At 35.4% G+C, this 6,264-nt stretch overlaps 1 pseudogene; it reads right to left on the reverse strand.

Annotated features, from left to right (window-relative positions):
- Positions 1–4,914: 4,914 nt before the first annotated feature.
- Positions 4,915–5,085, reverse strand: LOC126757743 (small nucleolar RNA U3; annotated as a pseudogene).
- Positions 5,086–6,264: the final 1,179 nt, after the last annotated feature.

Raw genomic sequence — 6,264 nt, forward strand, 5'->3', positions numbered from 1 at the left:
AATAATTTAGTCGAAGATTTTTCTAATCTCTTTACGGAACCAAACGATAAACTTACCTAAACCACTAAAGTCATAGGAGAAATCAGAACGCACAAGAGCACTCCCGTTTATACAAGGTATTACCCTTACCCAATGTCATTAAAAGGTGAAGTCGAAACCCAAATCAACAAAATGTTAGACGATGGCATTATTCGACCATCAAGATCACCTTATAATTCACCTATTTGGGTTGTAGCAAAAAAACCCGATCCCCAAGGCAATAAGCAATACCGAATTGTTATTGACCATAGGAAGCTTAACTCGATTACTGTAGCAGACCGTTACCCAATACCCCAAATTAATGAGGTACTATCCCAGCTTGGAAAAAACAAATACTTTTCCGTTTTGGATTTAAAAAGTGGATTCCACCAAATCCCTCTCAAAGAATCCGATATTGAGAAAACAGCTTTCTCAATAAACAATGGCAAATACGAATTCACAAGACTGCCATTCGGACTCAAGAATGCCTTTTCAGTTTTCCAGCGAGCCTTAGATGGCATTCTTCGTCATCACATTGGGAAAATTTGCTATGTCTATATCAATCATATAGTCGTTTTCAGCAACTCTGAAGAAGAGCACACCCTCCACTTAAACCAAATTTTCAAAACCCTTGAAGACGCAAACATGAAAATACAATTAGACAAATGCCATTTTTTCAGGGACTCAGTAGAGTTTCTAGGATTTATTATTTCCTCAAAAGGAATAACAAAGAATCCCTCAAAGGTAGAAGCAATAGCTAAAATACCCTACCCCAAAAATATTAAGCAACTTCGCTCATTTTTAGGCCTTTCTGGCTAATATCGTCGCTTTATTAAAGATTACGTCATGCTGGCTAAACCTCTAACCATACTCTTAAGAGGGGAAGAAGGACGTGTATCTAAAAACAAGTCCAGCAAAATCAATATCGAATTGGATGAAGACGCAAAGGATGCCTTCAACAAAATTAAAAATTCACTCATGTCTGACGACGTCATACTTTCCTATCCTGACTTCAATAAAGAATTCCATCTAACGACCGATGCGTCAAACTTTGCAATTGGTGTAGTCCTTTCGCAGGACAAACACCCCATCGCCTTCATCTCCCGAACACTAACCAAAACAGAAGAAGCCTATGCTACGAACGAAAAAGAGTTTTTAGCAATCATCTGGGCTCTAAACAATTTCTGGAATTATCTATACGGTTCAGCCAAAGTAAAAATTTATACAGACCACCAACCCCTTACACAGGTCCTCAGCAATCAAAATAACAACTCCAAAATGAAACGTTGGAAAGCCATACTGGAAGAATACAATCATGAACTCCATTACAAACCAGGCACAACTAACGTGGTAGCCGACGCACTATCAAGAACGCCTCCCGAACCAATTAACGCTTTGTTAGTAACCCAGCATAGTGACGAGAGCTCATCCGATAACTTAATTTGGCATGTAGAATCCCCAATTAACGTTTTCAAAAACCAAATCTTCCTAAATTCAGGCCCAATTTCTACCTATCCATTCAAGATAGTATTCCCCACATACCATAGACACGTCATTGAAGAACCGGAATATAACTCAGAAACATAAATAAATCTCCTATAAAGGTACCTAAACCCCTCCATAATAAATTGCATCAAAACCGACGAAAGAACTATGGGTACAATTCAAGAAATATACCCGATCCACTTTAGTAACTATAAAACTAGGTTTTCTCAACTCCAAGTCCAGGATGTGACAGACGAATAGCAACAAGAAGAAATAATCATAAATACCCATAATACAGCACATGGGAATTCTCGTGAAAACAAACTTCAAATTTTAGAAAATTACTATTTTCCCTCCATGACCAAAACAATAAAAAGAATTATTCAGCAATGCTCAGTTTGCAAAGAAAATAAGTACGACCGCCACCCTACCAAACCAAAACTAGGAGAAACCCCTATTCCACAGTTTCCAGGACAAATCTTACATATTGATATTTACATAACTGAACGAAATTTCGTCCTTACAGCCATAGACAAATTTTCAAAGTATGCCCAAACCAAAATCTTTCGCTCCAGAGCCGTAGAACACGTTAAGGAACCTCTCCGCGAACTACTGTTTCAATTTGGCGTACCAGAAACGGTAGTTATAGACAATGAAACGTCATTGAATTCAGCTTCCATTCGATTTTTATTGGAAGATACCCTAAATGTACAAATTTTTAGAACACCACCTTATGGAAGTTCCGTAAATGGTCAAGTAGAGCGATTTCACTCGACCCTCACAGAAATAATGCGCTGTTTAAAAGCAGAGCGAAGTTTCACATCATTCGCTGAACTCCTCGATAACTCCGTCTACGAGTACAATTTTTCAGTCCACTCCTCCACAAAGAAAAAACCAATAGAGATATTTTTCGGGAGAAGAATCTCCACAGACCCAAGCCAATTTGAAAGAGCTAGGGAAGAAATTATCTCGGAACTAAAAAATAAACAACTTTCCTAAAGATCTTTCCTACCATAATAAAGCCCGTCATCCAATTAAAACATATAACCCTGGAGAAACAATTTACGTTAGGATAAACAAACGACTAGGAACCAAAATATCTCCAAAATTTAGAAAAGAAATAGTAAAGGAAGACAAAAATTCAAAGAATCAGGAAAAGTAGTTCATAAACGCAATATAAAAAATCAAAACTAAAATTTTTGTTTCCAGACTTCTCCTTATTTACCCAATATTCGCATCAATAGACATTTATGACTACTCCACGGCACAAATAGTTACGATAAATGACGGACTAGTAAAAATCCAGAATGGAGACTTCAGGCTAATACACATAATCGACCTCAACAAGTACGAACAATTTCTGACGCACATGTACAGATTCACCTCTTCGGACATACCCAAGGACACAATCCTTTATCCCATCCTAAAACACGAATTAACCCAATCTCTTCAAATTTTAGATACAATAAAACCTGTCGAAAGAAGACAGAAAAGATCCATAGATAGTTTAGGAACGGCTTGGAAATTCATAGCCGGAAGCCCCGATCACGAAGATCTGGATGTAATAACCAAAAATCTTAATGATATTGGTAATAATAATAATAAACAAGTACTAATTAACAATATTTTTAACGAAAAAATTAATAACATTAGCATGATAGTAAATAATCTTCTTAATAACATAAGGAAAGATACTTATATAGAAAACGAAACTATGTATTGTAAAATTGCAAAATAGAATAAGATTAATAAAAGAAGAGTTGATTAACATTAAATACGCCAAACAGTGGGCAAAGAAAGACATTTTGAATACATTATTGTTAAATAGAAATGAAATCGAGATTGCGTTAGAAAATTTAGAAAATGACGAAATACCTTTCAAAAATGCTGAAGAAGCACTAGAAATATCAAATATAAATGTAATTAGTCAAAATATGACAATATTTTACTTGGTAAAAATACCATTAACTATTAAGGAAAATTTTCAAAAAATGATTATAGGACCAGTTGTTAAGCAAAACAAAATTATAATTAATGTCGAATTTGATAAAATATTAAAGGGTACAAAAGTTACCTATGGAATTAAAGAAGTATGTAGTAATAATTATAAGAAAATTGAGATTTGTAAGCAAACTCAACTAGTAAATATAAGTAATAGTAGTTGAGTAGTAAATAGCCTAAATTCATCTTGCACTTTAACAAACGGCCAACATATCCAACAAATCGAAGAAGTAAAACCCGGCACCATATTACTTAATGGCTTTCAAGGGGTAATAGATGCTGACGGAATGCAGAAAAATTTATCAGGGACACACCTTATTAATTTTCATAACTCAACGTTAAAAATAAATCATCAATTTTACATTAATTACGATTTGGTTCCACTGCCGGCAATCCCAGCAGCCCTACAACCAGCTCCAATCGAAAAAAATCGAATTGAATTACTTTCTCTCCAGGCCTTAAAAGAGTTTCACATTGATAACATACGAAGAATAAACCTTCTGAAGACAGCAACGATATCCAATAGCTCCCTTTCACTTGGAGCCGTTGCAACTATCATTCTCGGTATTATATTTTTTCGAAAATTCTGGAGAAAGCACCAAAACAGAATAATCATATCTTCAAGCCTGGATCTTAACAAGATGACCCCAGCGAACATTGATCTTAAGGAGATCAAAGATCTTTCCAATGATCAAAATACTTACATCAACTTTAACAACCTCCCCTATTTTTGATAGGCTCTCGGGACGATCGCTTTTAAGACGGGAAGTGTTAACATGGCAAATGTTAACAATTACTAAATAAAAGTAATAACGCGTAATCAGCAATAATGAGTAAAGCATAGCGGAAATGCATCTTTAGTTGCACAATATTTCCCACAGCAAAAGCCAGGCATCATCAGCATAAAAGCTCATTTTTCGGTGTGAAGCGGAAATCCAACACGCGCAACCCAAAAAAGCCAATTCGGAGAATCGGCAACAACATCAAGTCAGCAGTTGGCCAGTGCAACTTAGCTTAGCTTTTAAGTAAATTAATTTTTAAGTTTTAGTCTTAGCTCTGTAATGAAACGAACAAGTAATAAATAAATTTTTTTTTAAAAGAAATTAACATAAAATTTCTTAACTTATATTCACGATCACACGTAAACATACATATTTACGCATGTTTGTAGGCAAAGCTGCTACAGCGGCAAGGGGTGGCAATCGGCGGCCATTACTTTACTTATGCCATAGAAATTCTATTGCTACTAATATGGAAACGACAACGAAATAATGCAAATATGCATATTTCTAAATGTCATTAATTTCTTTGAAGAAATGAAAGGAATGAATGATCCTGAGAAGTATAGTCTTAACTTTTCAACGGCCAACGCAGAGCATTTCAACCAAAAAGAATTTATTCATTAAAATCACCACTTAGAAGTCGTTTTATCCGTTGTAATATGCCACAAGACAAAATTAGAAATTAACTTCTTAAACCTCACGCTGTCAGATAAAACGATATACTTCGTCATTGCGGGTCGATTTCCAAAAAATGTAAATGGAGACTAACTACAGAAATGATCCCGTAAAGTATAGTCTTAATTTTTCAACAGCCAACGCAGAATATTTCAACCAAAATATACGCAAAATAGTTGAGAATTGGCAGAAATGAAAGACAAACGAAAGAAAAAGAAGCATAACTTCAATAATGCACAAACATACAAACATACATATGCGCAGCAGCAGCAAGGAAAGAGGTAACAATCGGCGATCCATTGTATATTTCTTTCATGCATAACCAAACCATAATTAGGACAACGCAATACAAGTGTCAATGGTGGTGTTGGTTGTAAGCGCTTGAAAAGTTACGACAAGCACGTAGGTTCGAATCCCAACAGAATTTATTTTTTATTGAATATGTCACCAACCAAAAATTGAAACATTGTTCTACAAAAAAACCACAGCATAAGCATGGCAACATTGTGTTGTTGGTAGAAAAGCCGTGCTGTGCCGAAAGAAACGAACAAACGATCGCCGATTGTCACCGCTTCGCATGCTGCTCGAACATCTTCGCAGACAAGGTTGCGTAGATTCATATTAAGCAAGGTTGCGCAAACTGAATCTATCGCAACCTTTTCCGAACTCGTATAAGAAGTATAACTTCAAAAAAAATATTCCTATTTGTTTACCATGTGAATGCTTGTTATTATAGGACAGCACATCGGCTTCAAGCTCTCCAACAACATTGTTGGAGTCGGACATTATATCTGAGGATACAATATCAACGTCATTCACATCATATGGCAATTTAAGAAGACGTCGAGGGCAAAAAACGATAACGAGTATACTCAAATAATTGAACGTGCGCTAGAGACCATCACATCAGCAACTAAAGCTGATGGTTGGGATGAGTTAGGCAACTTTGTGTCGTTAAATGGAAGAGAGTGGACCCAAGAATCTACATAATTATGAGCTCAAGCGGGGCATATGTGAATTGATATTTAACTACTAAAAGAAATTGCCAAGGTAAGAGCAGTTGCATAACTGTATTTGCTAATAAAACCTAATTTTACTGTTTTGCTTTATAGCTCCACATCTAGCCGTTCAAATTCGCAAAACTTGTTTGCTATGCTAGTCAAATGAAATGTTCCTTATCTTTTTTTAAATTTTTTTCAACGTGAGAAAGCAAATTTTTAAAAACCAATATTCATTGGTAAATTGAATATGTATGTATGTATGTATGTACCACAGTTTGAATATTGAATAAAACTGAGTGATG

Source organism: Bactrocera neohumeralis, chromosome 4 (assembly GCF_024586455.1).
Source record: "Bactrocera neohumeralis isolate Rockhampton chromosome 4, APGP_CSIRO_Bneo_wtdbg2-racon-allhic-juicebox.fasta_v2, whole genome shotgun sequence".
In the NCBI taxonomy this organism is placed as follows: domain Eukaryota; kingdom Metazoa; phylum Arthropoda; class Insecta; order Diptera; family Tephritidae; genus Bactrocera; species Bactrocera neohumeralis.